Source organism: Triticum aestivum, chromosome 3B (genome assembly GCF_018294505.1).
Source record: "Triticum aestivum cultivar Chinese Spring chromosome 3B, IWGSC CS RefSeq v2.1, whole genome shotgun sequence".
NCBI classification, from domain to species: domain Eukaryota; kingdom Viridiplantae; phylum Streptophyta; class Magnoliopsida; order Poales; family Poaceae; genus Triticum; species Triticum aestivum.
Genome location: NC_057801.1, coordinates 285,549,479 through 285,572,677, shown reverse-complemented (window position 1 = coordinate 285,572,677; position 23,199 = coordinate 285,549,479).

The window sequence follows — 23,199 nt, the reverse complement described above, 5'->3', positions numbered from 1 at the left end:
TACTTGGACAGAGGTTGCTGGCGGAGCGGGCTTGCCTCCCTCCGTCGAGGGGGGCTGCTTTCCCAATCCTGGAGCTTTAAAGGTCTCCAGGACCGTGTCCGGCTGCGGGCCGAATCTAAGATCGCCCCCGCTGTCGACGATCATGGGAACCGCTACTCCCGTGTATCCGACCCCAAAGATATGCCCTCCCTGGTCCGGGTCCCGCTGAGACGACACCTCGGTGTCGCGCCTAGGCTTCGGGGAAGGGGCCTCTGGAGGTGTCTCGCTCTCCAGGGCATCTGAGCTCAGCGAATCCTCCGATGAGGACTGTCTAGCGTGGGACCTCACCGGACTGCACAAAATATGGCGACAGTTAAACTACTACACCCTAATAACCCCGGGCGTGTAAGCGTGTTCGGATTTTGTGTACTCACAACTTTACCAGGGGCTGGGCCCTGGGATCCCACTCCGGGCTGCTATTGGCAGCCGCGGTGGACGCCTCTCGGAGGGAATTTTCCCCCCTCTTTGGCGATTCCGCCTCCAGGGATGAGGAAGCCGTCCTTTTCTTCCCTCCCCCCGTGGAGGACTAGTCTTCTTCCTCCTCCTCTTCGTGTTCGGAGGAGGGATGGGTGCTGGAATCTTCGGATTTTGTGACCGAAGTATCACAGCGACGGAGGCCGCTCCGGGTCTCCTTGACCTTCTTGGAGGCCTCTTTATTCGGCGCCTCGTAAGGCGCTGGGACCAGCATCTTCGTCAGAAGAGGTCCTGCCGGCTCCTCCGGCAGCAGGGCCGGACAGTGTATCCTCCTCACCTTCTTCGTCCATTCCTGGGATCATTGTAGAAAGCATGATACAACGTCTCCCTCGTGATATGCCAGCTAAACATGGATAGACAGAACATAGCAATGACTTACCGGACTTGCGAAGCGGGACAATTGATACCCACGGTCTTCGGAGGAGCCCGTCCATGGTTTATCGGACTTGAAGAGAACCTTCCAGATGTCCTTGTGTGAGGAGCCGTAGAGCTCCCGTAGGGTCTGGTGCTCGGCTGGGTCTCCCACAAACTACAGGCTTAGTGCTGGCAAGGGAGAACCAGGTGAACTAACATCACCTGGACTACATTGACGAGTTTGACATCCTTATCTACCATGCTCTAGACGCGTGTTTGGAGCACCGACAGCTCATCGGATGAGGAGCAATTCAGGCCCTTCTTGGGCCAGGACGTGAGCCGTAGCAGGGCTCCAGATCTGAATTCAGGAGCAGCGACCCACATTTTACCGCGCGGCTCGGTGATATAGAACCACTACTGCTGCCACTCCTTGACGGAATCATTGAAGGTGCCCGTCGGCCATGTGACCTTGGGCATCTTGCTCACCATGGTGCCTCCGCACTCAGCGTGTTCGCCGTTAACCACCTTGGGCTTCACATTGAAGATCTTCAGCCATAAGCCGAAGTGGGGCAAAATGCAGAGGAGGGCCTCACACACGACGATAAACGTCGAGATATTAAGGAAAGAATTAGGGGACAGATCATGAAAATCAATCCCGTAATAATACATGATACCGCAAACAAATGGGTGGAGGGGAAACCCGAGCCCGCGGACAAAATGAGGAAGAAACACGACCCTCTCGTGGGGCTCTGGATTGGGGACGATCTGTCCCATCGTCGGAAGATGATGGCTGATTTGCCTGGCCAGATACCCGGCCTCTCGAAGCTTTTTGATATCCTTCTCCCAGACGGTAGAGGCCATCCATTTGCCTCCTGCTCCAGATCCGTACATCTTCGGAGAACCTTTTTTCGATGGAGGAGATGAGTGCTTGGGCACTAGGGCTCGAGCGAAGGGGAATGGACGAGCGGAAGGGAAAGGCATGGGTAAGGAAGAAGAGGCCCTATCTCTTTATAGAGGCAATACAAACTTTTTGCGCCTCCCTACTTGCCTGGTGGAACCCGCTCGTTCCCCACTCGCCACTGTTGGCGGTGCGATTGGGCTGCCCGTGCCCGTATTATCGAAGGCCCCGCGATAAGGGGAACACGATCTCTGCTTCGATGAGACGTGCCCGAGAAACCGCCTCGCAATATGTGCGGTGGTTGGTTGTGGAAAGTCGGTTCAATAATGACTCGACCATGGTGCTATGTCATGTTGTCTAAAGATGTCAGCATACTACATTTGTGGAATATCGTTCTCTCTACGGTGGAATGTGAAAGTTGTCTTGCAGAGCCGGATACGATTTAAGTGTTCGAGGTTTACTTTGGAGTATTCGGGGATGGAACCCGCCTTGCAATGCCGAAGACAAACTGCGCACCGGACTCATCGTCATTGAAGCCTTGTTCAGGGGCTACTGAGGGAGTCCTGGATTAGGGGGTATCCGGACAGCCGGACTATATACTTTGGCCGGACTGTTGGACCGTGAAGATACAAGACTCAAGACTTCGTCCCGTGTCCGGATGGGACTCTCCTTTGCGTGGAAGACAAGCTTGGCGATCCGAATATTAGATCTCCTTCTTTGTAACCGACTCTGTGTAAACCCTAGCCCCCTCCAGTGTCTATATAAACCGGAGGGTTTGGTCCATAGAGGGACAATCATAATCATCATAGGCTGGCTTCTAGGGTTTAGCCTCTATGATCTCGTGGTCGATCAACTCTTGTAGTACTCATATCATCAAGATCAATCAAGCAGGAAGTAGGGTTTTACCTCCATCGAGAGGGCCCGAACCTGGGTAAAACATCGTGTCCCTTGCCTCCTGTTACCATTAGCCTTAGACGCACAGATCGGGACCCCCTACCCAAGATCTTTCGGTTTTGACACTGACAGGGGGGCTGGTCCCTCTTTACGGTTTATGCACAGCAGGCCTAACTCCGCGGCAACAAACTGAGGGTACCGACAGGATATCTTGCCGGGGAAAACTTGTTTACTTAAATGTATAGAGGCATATCACCTCTGCATGGACACGTTACATGCACAAGTACCCGACAAAGTTTGTCTTTTTCATTAATATATGCTGATCAACAAGTACAGAACTTACAGAACACAAACATTGGTAGAGAAGATTACATAATTTAAACGAAAGTTTGGCAAATTCCTACACACTTTAGATTGAAAAAAGATAAGTGTCGTGTGATTCCCTTTCCTGTCCCTCTCCTCCCAGGCACTGTGGCAGGAGGCAAAGGGGGCAAAAGGGGCGCCTAAGCAGAAGCCCAGCCTGACCCTGTAGGGCTCCAGGAAAGGTAGCCCTACAAGACCAGAAAGGGGCGGGCGAAGGTTATGGTGAAGAGATCGGCGGAGACGGCCTACCAGCCGCCACCACCAAGGCTAGCAGGACATGGCAGGTCGAATGAAGCTGCAGCCCGCGAGGAAGCCTGCCAGGGCCCGGCTAGAAGGCTGCTGGAGGAGCCGGGGGACCACCTTCACCCAGCACCCAACTCCCCAGCAAATCACCTTGCCAAAGAGGAGATGCAGGTGCAGATGGTGGTGCCACTGCATGACGTTGACGGTGCGGCTGGTGCTCAGCAGAGTCAGAGTCGTCGTCCTCCTGGTCAACACCGTCATCATCATCATCACTGTACTCCTCGTCGCTACCGCTCGAGGAGGAGCTTTCATCGTTGGTCGAGCTCTCTGCGTAGCACCCTAAGCAAACACCCGAGTACCCAAAGACCTCGACGGAAAGAAAACTGGCCTCCATTAACTTAAAATGGAGGACGTGCCCTTCCAACAAGCTATGTCCCTAGCAAAGGTCTTCCAACCACAGCAGAAGAACATGACATGAGGAGCGGGGAAATCCACATGCACCTACATCCTGCCGTTCCCGTAGCCTCTCATGTGCAGTTTCAACACGTGCGGCTGTTCGAGCTCCATCGCGCTTGCGAATGGAGTAGGGAGAGGGAGGCGGCCACACGGAGGCTTGTACAGCCTGATGACGAACTCCAGAGGTTGGTCCCCAACGTGGCCTTCCATCGGGGGAGGGACGGCCGGTGGGGGCGAAGTCAGAGCGCCGCCCCGTCCTCCTCGACCCCGTGCACCACGACGACCATGACCTCGCCCCTCCCACCTCCTCTCGTAGCGGGCTTCACCCCCGCATCTTCGGAGGGAGGAGGGAGACACCGTCGAGCAGAAGTTCTCGTTGCTACTAGAGCAAGACCGGATCCTCGACCTCTCACCATGATAGGCGAGGGCTACTGCGGGAATGGAGGGAGAAGGAGGTGTGGAGAAATGCCTCGCCCTGCATCCCCTTTTATAGGCGAGCGGGGTTGGGGGCTAGATCTTTCCATGAAGGTAGCCACCCCGTTCAACCAGTCCGGCTCCCCCTCACCATTAACGACTCGAAGAATCAAGGCCGACCCTCTGCACCAATCCATGACGCCTGGCTTTCTGCCATGGCACTCATCTCCGCGCCCTCCGCATCCGCCACCAACCTTGCGCAATGCATGCGATTCATGTGGTAGACACACTTGGAGCAGGAATGGTAATGGGATGGTGGTTACCGCCCCGTGAACGTGCGACATGGGTACCCCGCAGGTCATGGACCATTATCTCCCCCACTGCAATTGGTGTTACATGACGCATGGGAGAACCGGAAACTGACCTCGGCTTAGGTTAATGAAGAAGCAAAGAAGATCTCAAAGGACAAGCAACTACTAATCTCTAGCCTGTGCACAAGTTAGGGCCTACCCTGATGATGCCCGGGAGCGCGTTCGGGCAAGGCCCGGGGCTCCTGTCGGTGCAACAAACCCTGGGTCTGTTGCCCAGACCGTGCACAGGCCTAAGAACAAGATTGCAACATCCAAGATCAGACCAAGTAGAATAGATCAGCTCTTTGAAGAATCAAAGGGCAACTCCAGGAGACCAAGCCAAGCCAAAGTAGCAAGATACCACCAAGGGAAAACCTCCCTTGTCGGGCGGGCGGGCTTGGCGAGGCCAAGGTTACCCCGGAAGACAAGCTTCGTGACTGTCCCGTCAGGCCCGCTGGGCCCTACGAGGGCAAACTACCCCGCCAAGGCTTCACCGCTCCACCTCACGGCGACGCTAGTCATCGATCGGTGCGTTGTCAAAGCCCCAAGTGACTAAGTGGCTAATTTCTTCCACATGGCAGCCACTTCCTATGGAAATCACCTCCAAATGACACCCGTCCATAGACATGTCATGCAGGCAGGAGAGAAGGCGACCAAGCAACCCGGCAAGGCTTGTCGGGCAGGCCATGATGTGACACTAAGTGGCGCATTTAATATGGCCTACCCTATCTGCAGTGTTAGGTATGGTAGCACTGTTTGCTATCTAATCAGTGCACAATGACTGATTTGCCATTGTGTAACCCCTTGATCTATAAAAGAAGGCCCGTGGCAACCATCAGACCCTTGTACACCCATACGCGCGTAGCTACTCTCGCCCCAAGGCAAACCTGCCGGGCTAGAGCATTGTGTTTCCACCACAATCCACCATCAATCCACCAAAGCAAGAGTAGGGTTTTACGCCTCGCGGCGATTAGAACCTGGGTAAAATTGCCCGTGTGATCTCTACCATGCTTCATGATGTTCTCTGCTCTTTGTGCAATGTGGTCATCCCCTTGCCGATCCACAAGGGGCTCGTGGGCCCATAGGTGGCCTTGGTTTCCCACGACATATGGGTATATATAGCCTCCGCACAAAATCCAACCGTTACACACATTTGACTCATCTCGCTAGGACCAAAATGTTAAACCCGGTGGCACCGATTAGTTAAAAAATGTGAATGTTAGGAATCTCGGTGGGACCGACTGGAACAACTCGGTGGGACCAATGTGCTAGGGCTTAGGGCAAAGCGTATCTTGGTGGCATCGATTACATCAACTCCATGAGACCGAAGTGAAGCAATAAGGCAAATGAGAGTTCGTCAAGCCATCTCGGTGAGACTGATTGCTATTTCAGTGAGACCAGGTGGGTTGTCCTCCCCTTGGGGCACCCATCTGGTACTTCTTTGGCCCATGTTGTTTCTTCTGGTCCATAAAAATTCTCCAAAAAGTGTCGCTGCGTTTGTACTCCATCTGGTATTGATTTTCTGCGAAGGAAAAAAACAAGCAAAAAACATCAACTAGCACTGGGCACTATGTCAATAGGTTAGTCACAAAAAATGATATAAAGTTGCTATAAAATAATTGTAAAACATCCAAGAATGATAATATAACAACATGGAACAAGCAAAAAATAAAGATATGTTGGAGACGTATCACATACTTCTCTTGTTGAGGAACAAACTTTGTCTTGGGGTACTGATCTTCTTCCCAATCAACTCCATTGGCATTGGACTTTCATTCAAAACCAACACCTTGATTCTTCCGGTGCCTTCCTTGCTTGCGTACAATTTTCTCAAATTGCTTACTCCTAGCAAGGCTCTTGTAGACACCTTTCTCTATAATTCCCTTCAATAAGCTACTTTCTTGCTCAAGTGTAACTTGTCTAAGAGAATCATTAGTGGAATCAAGAGAACTATTAGAAGCAACAATATTGGATTTAACATGGTTATTGTTACTAATAGAGGAAGAATCTTTCTTGCTCTTGTTGCTAGATTTTACTTGTGGCATATAAGTATACAAGAGGAGACATTTGACAAGATAAGAAGAACTCTTCTTTCGAAGATCATCATTGATAGGTTTTAGAAACTCATGCTCTTTCTTTAAATTTAGCTTCTCAAAGTGTAGCTTCTCATGAGTCTTTAGGAGCTCTCTATGATCTTCTGGAGTTGTTTCATGAGCTAACTTAAGAGTGTTTAGTTCTTTAGTTAGACGCTCAATCTCCTTCTTATCATTGTCATTCGTTTCATCTTTATTATCATGATTACTAGCAAGTTCATCATAATTTCATCACTAGTGTTGTCAACAAGTAAATCATCATCACCTAGCAAATCATCTTCATCACTATTAAAATCAACATACTCGGGGTGTGATACATTAGGGCCTTTAGCCATGAAGCATCTTCCAGTTCCTTCATTCGGTGAGTCAAATATGTCATAGGAGTTGGATGACACAAGTGCAAGACCGACAACACCTTCATCTTGAGCATAATCGGAGTTGGAGTGATAGCTTCTCTCAGAGTAGTTGTCGGAGTCGGAACCGGATACCCATTCACCAACGTGAGCTTGATGTCTTTGTCTTGTGTAGTTCTTTGATGATTTGTCCTTCCTTTCCGAATCCTTGCTTCTACAAGAGGGTATTCGTTCATAATGATCATCTCTACTCCTTCTCTCCTTTGGAGGTGATTCATCTCTTCTACTCCTCCTTTTTGGCGATTCTTCTCGTTTCTTGTAGGGAGTCGTACACTCATTGGAGTACTGTCTGGGTCTTCCACAATTGTAACAATTATGATCACGACTTGTCGGATTCGGGGCTCCGCAGACCCAAGAAAGATTCAAACTCTAGGGTGCGTGTGAAGAACTTGATCTCCCCAGTCTATCAACTTGTCGTTATCATAGCTTAGCTCAATGAACTGGAAAGGAAAGGGACACGACAGTTTACCCAGGTTCGAGCCACCTTGTGGTGTAAGAACCTACTCTCTCTTTGGGGTGGATTGGCCTCGCGAGGGTCCGAGGATGAACTCTTACAAAGGAAGAACAACCTCAACAGGTCAGTTCATGTGTTGGTGTGAGCTAATGTGGGTTCGGGTTCATCTCTCCCCTCCTACAGTGGTGGCTAGGCCATATTGTCACGCCCAATATGCGACCCTATCCAAAAGGAACTTGAAGGTCCCACCAAGGATAGACCCGCATATTGAAATGCCTTTGCAAGGTGGATATCATTACATCAACATTACATAATAGATGGGGATACATACAAGAGGCATACAATGCCACACATATACAACATCATCATACATAAGATCAACATCCGACTACGGATGAAACACAAACAAAAGCTCAAACGACATCCACCCTGCTAGCCCAGGCTGCCGACCTGGAACCTATCCCCTGATCGAAGAAGAAGCAGAAGAAGAACTCAACACAAGCAAACATCGCTCTCGCGTCATGATCATCGCATAACCTGTACCTGCAACTGTTGTTGTAGTAATCTGTGAGCCACGAGGACTCAGCAATCCCATTACCATGGGTATCAAGACTAGCAAAGCTTAAAGGGAAAGGAAGGGGTAAAGTGGTGAGGCTGCAGCAGCGACTAAGCATATATGGTGGCTAACATACGCAAATAAGAGCGAGAAGTGAAGCAAAGGAACGGTCGTCAACTAGCAATGATCAAGAAGTGATCCTGAACTCCTACTTAAGTCAAACACAACACAGAAACCGTGTTCACTTCCCGGACTCCACCGAGAAGAGACCATCACGGCTACACACGCGGTTGATGCGTTTTAATTCGGATCTGGTGTCGAGATATCTACAACCGGACATTAACAAATTCCCATCTACCTATAACCGCAGGCACGGCTTTCGAAAGATTATACCCTGCAGGGGTGTCCCAACTTAGCCCATGACAAGCTCTCACGATCAACGAAGGAATAGACCTTCTCCCAGGAAGACCCGATCAGACTCGGAATCCCGGTTTACAAGACATTTCGACAATGGTAAAACAAGACCAGCAAAGCCGCCCGGATGTGCCGACAAATCCCGATAGGAGCTGCACATATCTCGTTCTCAGGGCACACCGGATTGTCCAGACTTCCGGTAGGCCAGCCCAGAGTTGCCCCTGGTGGCCACCGGCGGCCGATAGTTTGGACCAACACTCACAACGAGCACTGGCTCGGGGGGGATAAAATAAAGATGACCCTCGAGAGCGTGACTCCCAAGGGAAAAAGGGCTAGGTGAGGCAAATGGTAAAACCAAGGTTGGGCCTTGCTGGAGGAATTTTATTCAAAGCGAACTGTCAAGGGGGTCCCATAAATCACTTGACCGCGTAAGGAACGCAAAATCCGGGAACATAACACCGGTATGAAGGAAACTAGGGCGGCAAGAGTGGAACAAAACACTAGGCAAAAGGCCGAGTCTTCCACCCTTTACCAAGTATATAGATGCATTAATAATATAAGAGATATTGTGATATCCCAACCAAAAATCATGTCCGCCATGGAGAAATCTTCAACTTCACCTGCAACTAGCAACACTATAAGAGGAGCTGAGCAAAAGCGGTAACATAGCCAAACAACGGTTTGCATGGGAAAGGTGTCAAAGGTTAGAGGTTCATGGCAATATGGGATGGCTTGATAAACAGGTAATAGGTAGCGCAGCATAGCGATAGAACGAAGCAACTAGCATAGCAATGATAGTAGTGAGATCCAGGGTAGCGGTCATCTTGCCTGAAATCCCTCAAGGAAGAAGAACGAATCCATGAAGAAGATGAACGGATGAAGCCGAACCAAGCGTAGACGAACGAATCCTCACGATCGCAACGAAACAGGAACTATCGAAAAGAAGCACACAACATAGTAAACACACCACACATGAACAAGGCATGATGCACAACAAGCATGATGCATGACAAGCTACATGAAGCGACTCATGGCAAGAGATGATGCAAACAAGAAAAACACATCAAAGCAAGTTTAAATGAGGCCAGGAACAACATATAACAATTCCGGTAAGTCCTCATATGCATATTTCGAAATTGGTCCAGATCTGAATAAACCTTATGTTCAAGTTGTTAAACATCAAGTTAAGATGCACAAAGATGATCTACACGAGATTCTAGTCAAGTTACATATAAAGTTCATTTAGTTCGGAGCTACGGCTTAGAAGATATGGGCAAAACAAGTTAAACATGGCATTGATGCAAAATGCACCCAAACATCAAGCAAACACCTCAAAACATGGATGCAACATGATAATATGAAACTATATGCAAAATCGAATAAGTTTCATATAGAGCACACTCAAAACGGAGCAACGGTTCAACACACACACATGAAACAAGTTTAAAGGACAAGCTGTCCAAAACAGCGACTAGGCATATTGCAAGCATCAAAACAATATACTACAGCATCCCAAAATTAGAACAAAAGGCATGGACATGATGTACAGGTAAAGCATTACAAAACATTAACACTGAGATATCTCCAGAAATCACTAGAACATGCTCAAACACACATGGTAAGATTGCAAGTTATTACAATTTCAGACTTTGCAGAAAATAACATCACGATGCAATGTTTAGAGCTATCAAACAACATGTTACAGGAACTTATCATGGCAAACAAAGGCATGGCATGAATCTACTAAATGCATAGATCAAGAGTCCCTTACTAACCATAAGCCAAAAAGGATCAGAAAATATGATGGCACCCACGTAAACATAGCAAGTTATTAAACAGATTCAAACATGGCAGAAACATAATTATGAAAGCATGTAGATGAGCTTGTGCAACTCACTACAGAGCAATACATGGCATGGCAAGGCACCCAACAGTAAGAAGACATGTTTGTGAAGCTAAGCATGGCAATAGCAAGGTCATAGGATGCATGGAACACTAGCAAAACACATGGGAACAAGTGAACTTAATGTAAACAGGCTGACAGCAACATTTTCAAGCAACTTTAGAGCAAGATTACAACAAGCTACAGCAACCTATAAATGCAACCAGGGGCATGGATGGATAGATGATGACATGTAGATGAAAACATGTTTATAGAACATCTCCAGATTATGCATAGAATGATTAGTAGCAACATGTTTATATAGCATCACGAAATAACAGATTCAGCCTAGCAAAACAGCAACAGCATGAACACTACTTAACAAGCTTGATTCACTCACCACAAGTTATTGCATGACAAGATAAGCATAGAATCATCAAGAAGGCATGTTTATGTAACAAACCAAGGCAAGAACAAGTCCATAGCATGCAAGGATCAACTATAGCAAGCTTGGCCAAATTGAATAACATGTAAACAATCTGCCAGAAACATTTTGAAGCAAAAGTAGAGCACTCAAATGACATGCTAGACTACTCCATAATTGCAACAAAGGGCATGAATGGATAGACAATAACCTATTGTTCAAAACACCCTTACTGAAGTATCCCTAAATATGCATGGATCTTTCTGTAGCATCAAGTTTACATGGCATCAAAATTACAGCAGAATAGTGACTAAAATCAGCAACATCACGATGCCTAGTTTGCATGCTTGTGCTAGTCACCACATTGATCACAAAAATACATGGCATACACCCCTGTAAAGATGGCATGTCATAGTTCAAAACACATGTAGACATCAACCTCATAGGATGCACACATCAATCATGGCAAAAATGACAAATGAGCTCGTTCTGTAAACAGACAGCAGAAAACATCATGAAGCACTCTTACGACAATGATTCAGGCATCAAGATGACCTCAAATGAATATGATCCAATGGAATGAAATGATGTACTCGTTGAGGCGAACAATTTGACATATTATACGCACAAAACGGGGCTACGGATGCAGAGATATAGCACGACGAACATGGCATGAAATTTACTGAATCTGGGGACTTAGTGGGAAACGGGTCAACCTTCAGATTGGATCTGGGCGGTGCGCGGACCGAGGTCTGCCGGCATCTTCGCCGGAGAGGAGGGAGGACGGCGGCCGGAGACGAGGGAGAGGCCGGGGAGGCGCGGGGAGGAGCTGGCCCGGCCGGATCCGGCGCGACGGAGGCGAAGGGCGTCCCGGGCCGGCGGCAAACGCGTGAGGCAGCGGCGGGCGCCTACGGGAGGAGGGCGGCGGCGGCCGGCCGGCTCGGGCGCGCGGCCGGGGCGGCGCCGGGCGCGGGTCCGGACGGCGGCGAGGAGGCGGGGCTGGCGGCGGCGGAGCCCCGTCCGGGGCGGCGGCGGAGGCGGGGCGAGGCGCCCGGGCGGCGGCGAGGCACGGCCCGGTCGGGACCCGGGGCGGGCCGCGGAGGCGGGCCCGGCGGGCCGGCGGCGCGGGGGCGGCGACGGGCCACACGGCGGGCGGCGATTGGCTGGGGGGAGCGGGGCGGACATGTCCGGCTCGGGACGGACATGTCCGGCGCGGCGCGGATGGGAAAACTAGGGTTTCGGGGGATTTTCATCCGCGAATTTCGGGGGAGGGGACTATAAATAGATTTTTGGGAGCTAGGAGAGTTCAAATGAGGAGCGGTTTTCGGCCACGCGATCGTGATCGAACGATCGAGAGCATGGAGGGGAGTTAGATGGGTTTTGGGCCAGTTTGGAAGGGGGTGTTGGGCTGCAAAGAGAGAGGGGCTTTACGGTTACCCGGTTAACCGTTGGAGTATCAAACGACCTCCAATTGCACGAAACTTGACAGGCGGTCTACCGGTGCTATACCAAGGCCGCTTGGCAAGACTCGGTCCATTCCGAGAACGTTTAACACCCGCTCACAACGAGAGACGAAAAGGGAACGCCGGAGGGCATAGGAGCGCTGGATTGCAAAACGGACAACGGGGAAAAGGCTCGGATGCATGAGACGAACACGTATGTAATGCAATGCAATGCACATGATGACACAATGCAAATGATGACATGATAAAATGCAACATGCAAGCAAATGACATGGCAACGACTACGAATAACTGGCAGACACCTGGCGCACCTGATCCGGGGCGTTACACATATTTATAGCAGCTTTGGTCCTCTTTCCCCAAAATGTAGGCGGGAAGGGGTTCCACAACAACCAAGTTTGAAGGGAGACAACTAGTACATCCTATCCTGACGAAAGGTGGTCTTCGCCTGCAAAGCTTCTACTCATGATGCCATGGTGGGCTCGGCGATGACCTCTGTCCTGCTGTCCTAGCAGTCTTAGTCTTGTAGCGTGGGAATGGAAACCTTTGGCTGATTCTTTGGGACTCCGCGTGTGCACTAGCCTCCTTAGCACCGAAGAGGAAACTTGCTGCTCTGCACCCACTGGTGCCGACCTAGCCTTGGTCGTCATGGCCTACGTCACCTCAACCTCATGAGGTGACCTCTTGCATAGGAATCTCCACTCCTCAGGAGCCACCCTATAGAGGTCGCTCCCTCTAGAGGTTTTGACGTTGCCCGACGTCGCCCGCCTCACTAGGCTTGGCCCCTCGCGAGGGTCTTGCCTTGTCGATGCTGAAGATGGGCCATACCAGGCCATTGACGGAGCCACGCCATGGGCCGCAGGCAGGCAAGTCTGGGAACCCTAGTTACCAGAATGCCAACAGTAGCCCCTGGGCCCAAGGTGCGCTCGGACTTGGCTTCGAAGCGAAGCCAATGGGCAAGGTCGAAGCGTCGTGGGCCCCAATCGCCTGCGGACCGAGTCGACCTGTGGTGCTTGATGGCACGTGGGCGTCTCCGCTTCCCCACACTGCCTCGGCAATCGTTTGACTTGACAATAGCCTATTGCATGCAAAAAAGATCATCATTACTGGGGATCATGGGAGGCCGGCGGTTGGCCTCCCTCTGGCTATAAATGGAGGGGGGCAGAGCCCCCCGTTCATCTCCATCTTCTCGCTGCCTGCTCCTCCTTCTTCCTTCTTGTTCCGCCATCTTGTCGAAACACCCATGGCGCTGGTGAGGAGGTTTTCCGCGGCGAAGAAGGGGAAAATCCCTCGGGTGGAGCTCGGGCCACTCCCGCCAAAGAAGAGGCTTGACTGCACCCGTGGCGCCATCGAGGAGCCCGAGGTGACGCGACCTTGGCATGAACGGCCTCCGCCGGGCTTCCCAATCCCTGTGCATGCCCGCGTGCAGAGCCCTGCGCAGAGAGGCAGCGCCCAACACCGCAAGGAAAAGGGGCACGGAGAAGGACATGCGGTGGGAGCACGGCCGATCGTCTCGCGGACCCACGCCAAAGGCACGGTGCACGAGTTTGTGGTGTGGGCGGCAATGCCGCCGCACACATGGATCCGGCTCTCGTGGTCCTTTATAGAGGAGATACCACCGAGGGGGCCCGTCGAGCTATGGCTGCAACACGCTGTGTGCTGCGGCCAAGATTTTGAAGCGGAAGTCGAAGTCATCCACTCCCGCGATGTCTTCATGACTCGAGGATGGGGCGAGATCGCCCTCGCCTACTGCTCGGAGGGAGCTCTTCCCATCCACTTTGAATACGACTGAGCTTTGATGCTCTTCTTCAAGGTTTTTGGCAAGGACGGTCAGCGCTTGGAATGCTTCCCCGGGAGAGGCGATCAAGGCAGCGCAGCCACGGGCGTTGAACTTGCCCTTGGCCTTGTCCGTAGCTCCTCCGACAGTAGCAGCGACTCTACGGAATCCAGCGACGACGACAGCTAGGAACCATCGAGCCGCCGCGCACGGAGGCAGCCGCGGCATCGGCTTGGCACCGTCGGTGATGTCGCTGAGGCCGTTGTTCTGCAGGGTCCCTTTCTTTTGCTTTCCCTGCACAAAACCATGACGAGCCCCGTGGGGGTATGTAAAAACTGTGGACCTGTTGCCTTGACGCTATTATTCTTTGCTTGGTGTTGTGACCGTGTATCCTGCCTTGGCACGACACTCCCTTTCGTTCTCGCGGTAGCTTAGTGCTCTACGCCGACAGGACCCAGTCCCTAGGCAGGCTTCAGCCGTCGCTGGCATGCCAGGTCGCGATGCCGTGGTCAAGGCTAGGAGGTGAGCGGCCTGAGGTCTGGTAAGAGCCCCTGAGGAGCGATGCTTAGGGTGTCCCCTTTAGTGCGCAAGTGGCTCCCTGAAGGCCGAAAGGGAGCGTCTCTATCCGAGCAGGATCGCGAGTCAAAAACGCTAAATTGTGAGGTTTACGCCGGCGTGTATGGGGTGACTTATCTTTGGTGAGCCCACGATGATTCCTTCACTGCGGAGACAGTTGTTACGCGGTGCCTAATTGTGTCGTGGTGGTGCCTCTTCCAGGGAGGGCTCACACCGATCCCCTCTTCCTCGCTCATCTGGAGGCCCTCGAGCGAGGCTCAGCCACCGCTGGTATGCCAGGTCATGGTACCGTGGTCAAGGCTAGGTGGTGAGGGTTCGAGAGCCAGTAGGAGTCCCTGAGGCGTGATGCTCAGGGCTCCCCCTTTAACATGCAAGCGAATTGCTCGAAAAAGGAGTGGCTGGCCTTGTGAGGGGCCGTGACTCGAGGTGCTGGTGGGGCCGCTCATGATCCCAACTCCGGAGGTCCCTGCGAGTTAGCCGGAGAAAGAGAACATAGCACATAGCCACGCTTATTGTCTTGCCGGTGATCTTTCCGCAAGAAGACGAAGGCACTGAGGACCCGGTGAGGTGACGTGCGCGGGGCTGGCCGTGAGCCAGAGCTCGATCTCTTAGGTTTATCAGCGCTGCAGGGATGGACCCAAGCACATGCGCCATGCCAGCAGCCCCCGTTGCGGGATGAGCGAGAGGCGGGTTAGCAATGCGCGGAGGCTGCGAGGGGCGGTTCCATAGAAAACAAGACAACAAAGGTAATGTCAATAACCATGATAACATAGGCAAGCATACTGGTCCGGAATTCATGAAATAAAATGGCGCGGCCGCGGGACTAGCCCTGGAAGCTTGAGGATAATGCAGCTTGAGGGGCGCCCTCAATTGAACAAACTAAAAAGTCACCTGACACCATTGCTGAAGGAGTGTTGGAGTAGCTGAAGACGCATGCCGCAGAAGTAGCTCCTCACGAGTCGTCCAGATCCTGAGCCCTGTGAGGTTTCGGAGGCCCGAGGGGCTCGCGAGGGTCCGTCACCTCCTCCATCTGGACCATCCTGTGCCTGGCCTCGTGAGTCTCCAGTTCGTCCTGCATGTGGCGCTGGTGCGCAGTCGCTGCGTTCGGCAGACCGAAAGGCATGCTAACGTAGCTATGAGGGGGGCCCTCACACCGGCCAACGCGGGATGGCCAGAAGAGCTCCTGAGACGCAGCTCTATTGAGCCCTGGGATGTTGACGTAGACGCGCAATGCGCTACCCAGGTCAGGGACAGGAGCTATGTTGGGTGGTGCCGGGTGACGCTTGCCTCGCATGGCTCTTGCCTCATGAAGCTCCTCGATCGCCTTGGTGATGAACTCCTGAGCACCTGGCATCTCACACCCTGCGCTCTTCTTGTGGAAGCGCGCATCAAAACACGCCTCCAGATGGTGCCCGAACGCCTCCCTCGTGGCACTGGCCAGGTCTGAGGCCCTCTAGAGGAGATCCTCCGAGCCCAACCTAAGAGGGGCGCCGGGCGCGCCTTCCTATTTGAGAGGGTAATGCACCTCATTAGTGGGTGCGGGGCCTAAGGCGCGATCGTCGGACGCCCCGTCCAACTGAGATCCTCGGTGGAGCAGCTGCTTCTTCGTCTTGGGGATGACCTCAGGGGGGTAGATGGCGCCCTCGTCATCTGGGTTCTCGACGGTCGCAACCTGATAGGCGCGCTCGAGGGAGCACACCGCATCCTTTTTGTCGCAGGTGCTCGTGATAATGCCACCCCTTCCTGGCATCTTGAGGACATTGTAGCTATGGTGGGCCGCGGCCATGAACTTGGTCAGGGCAGGATACCCAAGGATGGCATTGTAGAACAGGAAAATGTGGGCGACGTTAAAATCGATGAGCTTGGTGTGGTAGTTGTCGCGCTTGCCGAAGGTGACAGGGAGGCGGATCTGCCCTATGGGGACGATGGAGTCGTCGGTCGCCCCCGAAAAAGGCTTGGTAGGATGGAGCTGGTCGTACGGCACCAGCAGCGTGTCGAACATCTTGACAGAGAGAAGGTTGAGCCCAGCACCACTGAGGGAGTCCGACTAGGGGGTGTCCGGATAGCCGAACTGTCATCATCGGCCGGACTCCAAGACTATGAAGATACAAGATTGAAGACTTCGTCCCGTGTCCGGATGGGACTTTCCTTGGTGTGGAAGGCAAGCTTGGCGATACGGATATGTAGATCTCCTACCATTGTAACCGACTCTGTGTAACCCTAGCCCTCTCTAGTGTCTATATAAACCGGATGGCTTTAGTCCATAGGACGAACAACAATCATACCATAGGCTAGCTTCTAGGGTTTAGCCTCCTTGATCTTGTGGTAGATCCACTCTTGTAACACACATCATCAATATTAATCAAGCATGACGTAGGGTTTTACCTCCATCAAGAGGGCCCGAACCTGGGTAAAACATCGTGTCCCTTGTCTCCTATTACCATCCGCCTAGATGCACAGTTTGGGACACCCTACCCGAGATCCGCCGGTTTTGACACCGACATTGGTGCTTTCATTGAGAGTTCCTCTGTGTCATCACCGATAGGCTCGATGGCTTCTTCGATCATCATCAATGACACAGTCCAAGGTGAGACCTTCCTCCCCGGACAGATCTTCGTATTCGGCGGCTTCGCACTGCGGGCCAATTCGCTTGGCCAACTGGAGCAGATCGAAAGCTACGCCCCTGGCCGTCAGGTCAGATTTGGAAGTTTGAACTTCACGACTGACATTCGCGGGGACTTGATCTTTGATGGATTCGAGCCACAGCCAAGCGCCGCACTGTCACTACGGGCATGATTTAGCTCTGCAGCTGGACAGTACCCTGGAGGCCGCACTCGAGTCCGCTCCGATCTTCAATTCGGAGCCGGCTGCGCAGATCGAGGACGGATGGCTAGACACCGCCTCGGGGGATGCAACCTCTACGACGATAGAGCCGAACACTGACCTTGTCCCTCACGAAGCTCGTGACTCCGAGGTGCCGGACTCCTTGCCGGACTCCGAACCTCCCGCGCCCCCTCCGATCGAATCTGATTGGGCGCCAATCATGGAGTTCACCGCAACGGACATCTTTCAACACTCACCTTTCGGTGATATCTTGAGTTCGCTAAAGTATCTCTCGTTATCAGGAGAGCCCTGGCCGGACTGCGGTCAGGACGGTTGGGATGCGGGCGACGGAGAAATTCAAAGCCCACCCACCACCCATTTGGTAGCCGCTGTCGACGATCTAACCGACATGCTAGACTACGACTCCGAAGACATCAACAGTATGGACGACGATGCCGGAGACGACCAAGAACCAGCACCCACCGGGCACTGGAAAGCCACCTCATCATATGACATATACATGGTGGATATCCCAAAGGATGGGAATGGCGAAGGAACAACGGAGGATGACCCCTCCAAGAAACAGCCCAAGCGCCGGCGTCAGCGGCGCCGCTCTAAATCCCGCCATAGCAAGAATGAAGATTCCGGCACTGGAGATAATAATACACCGGAGAGTGCCGAAGACAACCCACTCCAGCAAGATCCAGCACAGGAGGACGGAGACGCTAGCCCTCATGAGAGAGCGGCAGAAGAAGAGGTAGAGGATTATATGCCTCCCTACGGAGACGAGGCAAGCCTCGACGACGATGAATTCGTCGTGCTTGAGGATCCCATCGAACAAGAGCGTTTTAAATGCAGGCTTATGGCCATGGCGAACAGCCTCAAGAAAAAGCAGCAACAACTTAGAGCTGATCAAGATCCGCTAGCCGACAGATGGACTGAAGTCCTCGCGGCCGAAGAGCATGAGCTTGAATGCCCCTCCAAAAGCTACCCTAAACGCAAGCTGCTCCCCGATTAGAGGAGGAGGCGTATGAACCCGCATCACCAGGAGACAATACGGCTGACCGACCACCCCATGGTCGCGACAGAGAGGCCTCTAGGCCCTTCACTAGACCCGTACCCCGGCATCGCTCAAAAAGCACAAGGCCACAGGGGAACGCTCCGGACTTGCGAGATATATTGCAGGATAGGGCAAGACAATCAAGAACGATCTATGGATCGCGTGGGCGCCCCATGATACGTGACGACAACTGTCGCGCCGGACACAGTAAGTCTGGCCGGGCCGAACAAAATAGACAAAGCTCTTTCGAGCTCTGTCGTGATATCGCCCAGTACAGAGGCGCCGCACACCCACTATGCTTCACAGACGAAGTAATGGATCATCAAATCCCCAAAGGGTTTAAACCTGTGAATATTGAATCTTACGATGGCACAACAGATCCCACGGTTTGCATCGAAGACTATCTCCTTCACATCCACATGGCCCGCGGTGACGATCTTCACGCCATCAAATATCTCCCCCTCAAGCTTAAAGGACCAGCCCGGCATTGGCTTAACAACTTGCCAGCAGAGTCAATTGGGAGTTGGGAAGACCTGGAAGCCGCATTCCTCGATAACTTCCAAGGCACGTATGTGCGACCACCATACGCTGATGACCTAAGCCACATAATTCAGCAGCCAGACGAATCGGCCAGACAATTCTGGACATGGTTTTAAACCAAGAAAAACCAAATCGTCGACTGTCCGGATGCGGAGGCCCTTGCAGCCTTCAAGCACAATATCCGCGACGAGTGGCTTGCCCGGCACCTGGGACAGGAAAAGCCGAAATCCATGGCAGCCCTCACATCACTCATGACCCGCTTCTGCGCGGGTGAGGACAGCTGGCTAGCACGCAGCAACAACCTCAGCAAAAATTCTGGTAGTCCGGATATCAAGGACCATAATGGCAGGTCACGTCGTAACAAAAACAAACGCCGCATTAATGGTGACAATAGTGAGGATACGGCAGTCAATGCCGAATTCGGAGGCTCTAAACCCGGTCAGCGGAAAAAGCCATTCAAAAGAACTACTCCGGGTCCGTCCAATTTGGACCGAATACTCGACCGCTTGTGCCAGATACACGGCACCCCCGAAAAGCTAGCTAACCACACCAACAGGGACTATTGGGTATTCAAGCAGGCAGGCAAGTTAATTGCCGAAAACAATGACAAGGGGCTGCATAGTGATGACGAGGAAGAGACCCGACTGCCGAACAATAGAGGACAGAAGGGTTTCCCCCCACAGGTGCGGACGGTGAACATGATATACGCAACGCACATACCCAAAAGGGAGCGGAAGCGTGCACTCAGGGATGTATACGCGATGGATCCAGTTGCCCCGAAGTTCAATCCATGGTCCTCCTTCCCGTTCACTTTTGACCGAAGGGACCACCCCACCAGCATCCGCCACGGCAGATTCGCCGCATTGGTCTTAGACCCAATCGTCGATGGATTTCACCTCACCAGAGTCCTGATGGACGGCGGCAGCAGCCTGAACTTGCTTTATCAGGATACAATGCGCAATATGGGCATAGACCCCTCAAGGATTAAACCTACCAAGACGACCTTTAAAGGCGTCATACCAGGTGTAGAAGCCAATTTACAGGCTCAGTTACACTGGAAGTGGTCTTCGGATCCCCGTATAACTTCCGGAGCGAGGAGTTAATCTTCGACATAGTTCCGTTCCGCAGCGGCTATCATGCCCTGCTCGGACGTACCGTGTTTGCAAAGTTCAACGCGGTGCCGCACTACGCATACCTCAAGCTCAAGATGCCAGGCCCTCGAGGAGTCATCACGGTCAACGGAAACACTGAACGTTCTCTCCGCACGGAGGAATATACAGCGGCTCTCGCGGCAGAAGTACAATGCAGCCTCTTAAGGCAATTCTCGAGTCCGGCCGTTAAGCGACCGGACACAGCTAAGCGCGCCCGAAGTAACCTACAACAAGACCACCTGGCACATTCCGAGCACGCGTAGTAGTGCGGCCCCAACCCCAGCCCCTGTAAAACGTCAAGACAGGTCCTTTGCGTACACCATTATGCTCTGAATATACCATGGGCATGGGGAGAGGGGCGCGACCACGATAGGCCCAGACTGCGGGTCAACCACACCAGGGGCTCTCAAGTGTGTCGTTCTTTTTTTCTTTTTATTTTTACCCACAGGACTCCGTACGTCAGAGGCCCTGTCCGGCAGTAGACCTGTCGAACTCACGATGCAACAGCCAGGGAAGAAGAAAGGCTACAACGAATATCCAGGTGGTCTCCATTACGAGCATTAAATATATTTTATGCACCATTCCGCAGCCTACCCCTGGAGGGGGACATGTCTAATAGTCCCATCCCTTGCTTATCGCACCATTTGTATCGTTCTGCACTTACAGCAGTTTTTTCTTGAATAAGTAATGCAGCACCTTTTTGCTTCCAATTGCATTTCTCTTTTATACATATGTTCATTTGTGACATGTCGCATCCGTACATTTTGGTACGGCTAAATACACCAGGGGCTTATGTTTTCCCGCATCATGGTGTGATAAGTCCGAACACTTTCACAAGTGCGGCACCCCGAACTTATAGCATTATATGCATCAGCTCCGAATCATGTCTTGGGTCAATAGTTGGGTTTGCCCGGCTCCCATGTTTTGGTACCTTACGTTCCGTTGTATCGGCTAAGGTAGCACTGGGAGAACCACTGCGATTGCGCCTGAGTTGAGATGGGTTAACGCCTGAGTGGAGAAAGCTAAAACTGACCGTCATGATGAGGCGAGAGCTGGTCGCTGTTCGAGAGGTTTTTTGCGAGTCCCTAAAGACTTATGCCGCTTAGAGCAAGGAGCCGGTTTTTGTCCGGCCCAGGCATGGATAGCGCCCCAAATTCGGCCTTTCGAAGACTAGGGGCTTCGCTAAAATTTAAAATTATAGAATTCTATGGCTAAGTGAGAGTGTTCAAGCATTATAAGTCCGGTTGCCTTGTTCGTTGTGTTGAGCGCCTCCCTAGATGGACCCAAATATGGGAACAAGAGTGCTCAAATTTATCCCGAACACCCCAGCACTCGTGGCATGGGGGCTGAAGCCGACGACTTGCCATCTCTCAGATTTGATAAACAGCCGCACAGAAGGTAATATTTTAAATTAAAATGCGTTGCTTAGCGCAAATGAACTAAGTTTTCAGCGCACAGGATAACAAAATGCGAGTCTACTCAAATATTACATCTTTGGAGCACTCACCCGCAATAGTGCGGGCGCCCTTCAGCACACTCTTATAATACATCTCGGGCGTGCGATGCTCCTTGCCCTGCGGTGGCGGGTCCGTCACGAGCTTCTGGGCATCCATCTTGCCCCAGTGCACCTTTGCGCGGGCAAGGGCCCGACGGGCACCTTCAATACAGGCGGAGTGCTTGATTACTTCAACCCACGGGCACGCATCCACCAGCCGCCGCACCAGGCCGAAGTAGCTCCCAGGCATGGCCTCCTTAGGCCACAGCCGAACTATGAGGCCCTTCATGGCCTGTTCGGCCGCCTTGTGGAGCTGACCAGCTGCTTCAGCTGGTCGCTAAGGGGCACCGGATGTCCGGCCTCAGCATACTGAGACCAGAAAACCTTCTCCGTCGAGCTCCCCTCCTTGGCCCGGTAGAACGCGGCAGCATCGGACACGCTGCGAGGAAGATCTGTGAACGCTCCTGGAGAGCTCCAAATTCGGGTAAGCAACAGGTAATTAACACTCACATGCTTACTTTGCATGAAAAATGCCTTACCCGCTGCTATTTTCTTCAACGCCTCGATTTCCTAGAGGGCCTTGTAGGCTTCGGCCTTAGCAGCTTTGGCACTCTCAAGAGCCGTTGCAAGCTCAGACTCTCGAGTCTTCGAGTCACGCTCCAGACTCTCATGGTTTTTCACGAGATCCTGGAGCTCTTGCTGTACCTCCGCCACCCGCGCCTCCTGCTTCTCTCGCTCGGTGCGCTCCGCGGCCGCATTGCATTCGGCCACGGCCACCGCCTCTTTCAGGGTCGCCACCTCGTTAGTGGCCCCTGCATACCCATGTTATCCTTGTCATTCTTTTTGCAACCAAAATCCTTTTCTGTAAGGTACAATTTTAATAAGGTGTTACTCACCTTCCTTGTCCTCGAGATGCTTCTTGGCACGGCTGAGCTCGTTCTCGGACCGCTCGAGGCTTTCCTTCAAAGTATTGACCTCTGCAGTCAGTGCGGCAGAGGTCAGCAGCGCAGCCTGCAATCCCATATTGACATATTTTTATGACTCCTGCGTATATCTTCTTAAGATCCTCAGTCCGGCTTTTCTTTCTGAACACCGAACCAAGCATCATGGGCTACTGTCTATGCGGTACTATTTTACATCTTACCTCAAAGCCTGTTAGAAGGCTGCTGCAGGCTTCGGTCAGCCCGCTCTTGGCGAGCTGCACCTTCTAAATCACCGCACTCATAACAGTGCGGTGTTCCTCTTCGATGGAGGCGCCGTCAAGCACCTCCAGCAAGCTATCCGGTGCCTCCGATTGGACGGAGGCTGCCGGCGTCATGGTCTTGCCTTTCTTACGAAGGGGCCGCCCGCCGGACTCCGGAGCCACTATGGGATCCGGAGCCGAGTCCGGTGCAAAGTTCGGGAGGTTGTCCTGCGACACCTCTGGGGCCTCCTCCTCCTGGCGGGTCCCTTCCCGGGATCCCACCTCGGCATCGTCCATGTCACGGGGGGTGGAGGCGGTCGGAAGAGAATCCATATCCGACGCACCTAAGGACCCGCTCGACGAAGCGGGAAGATCGTCCTTGGGCGGACTGCAGGGTTGCATGCGGCATC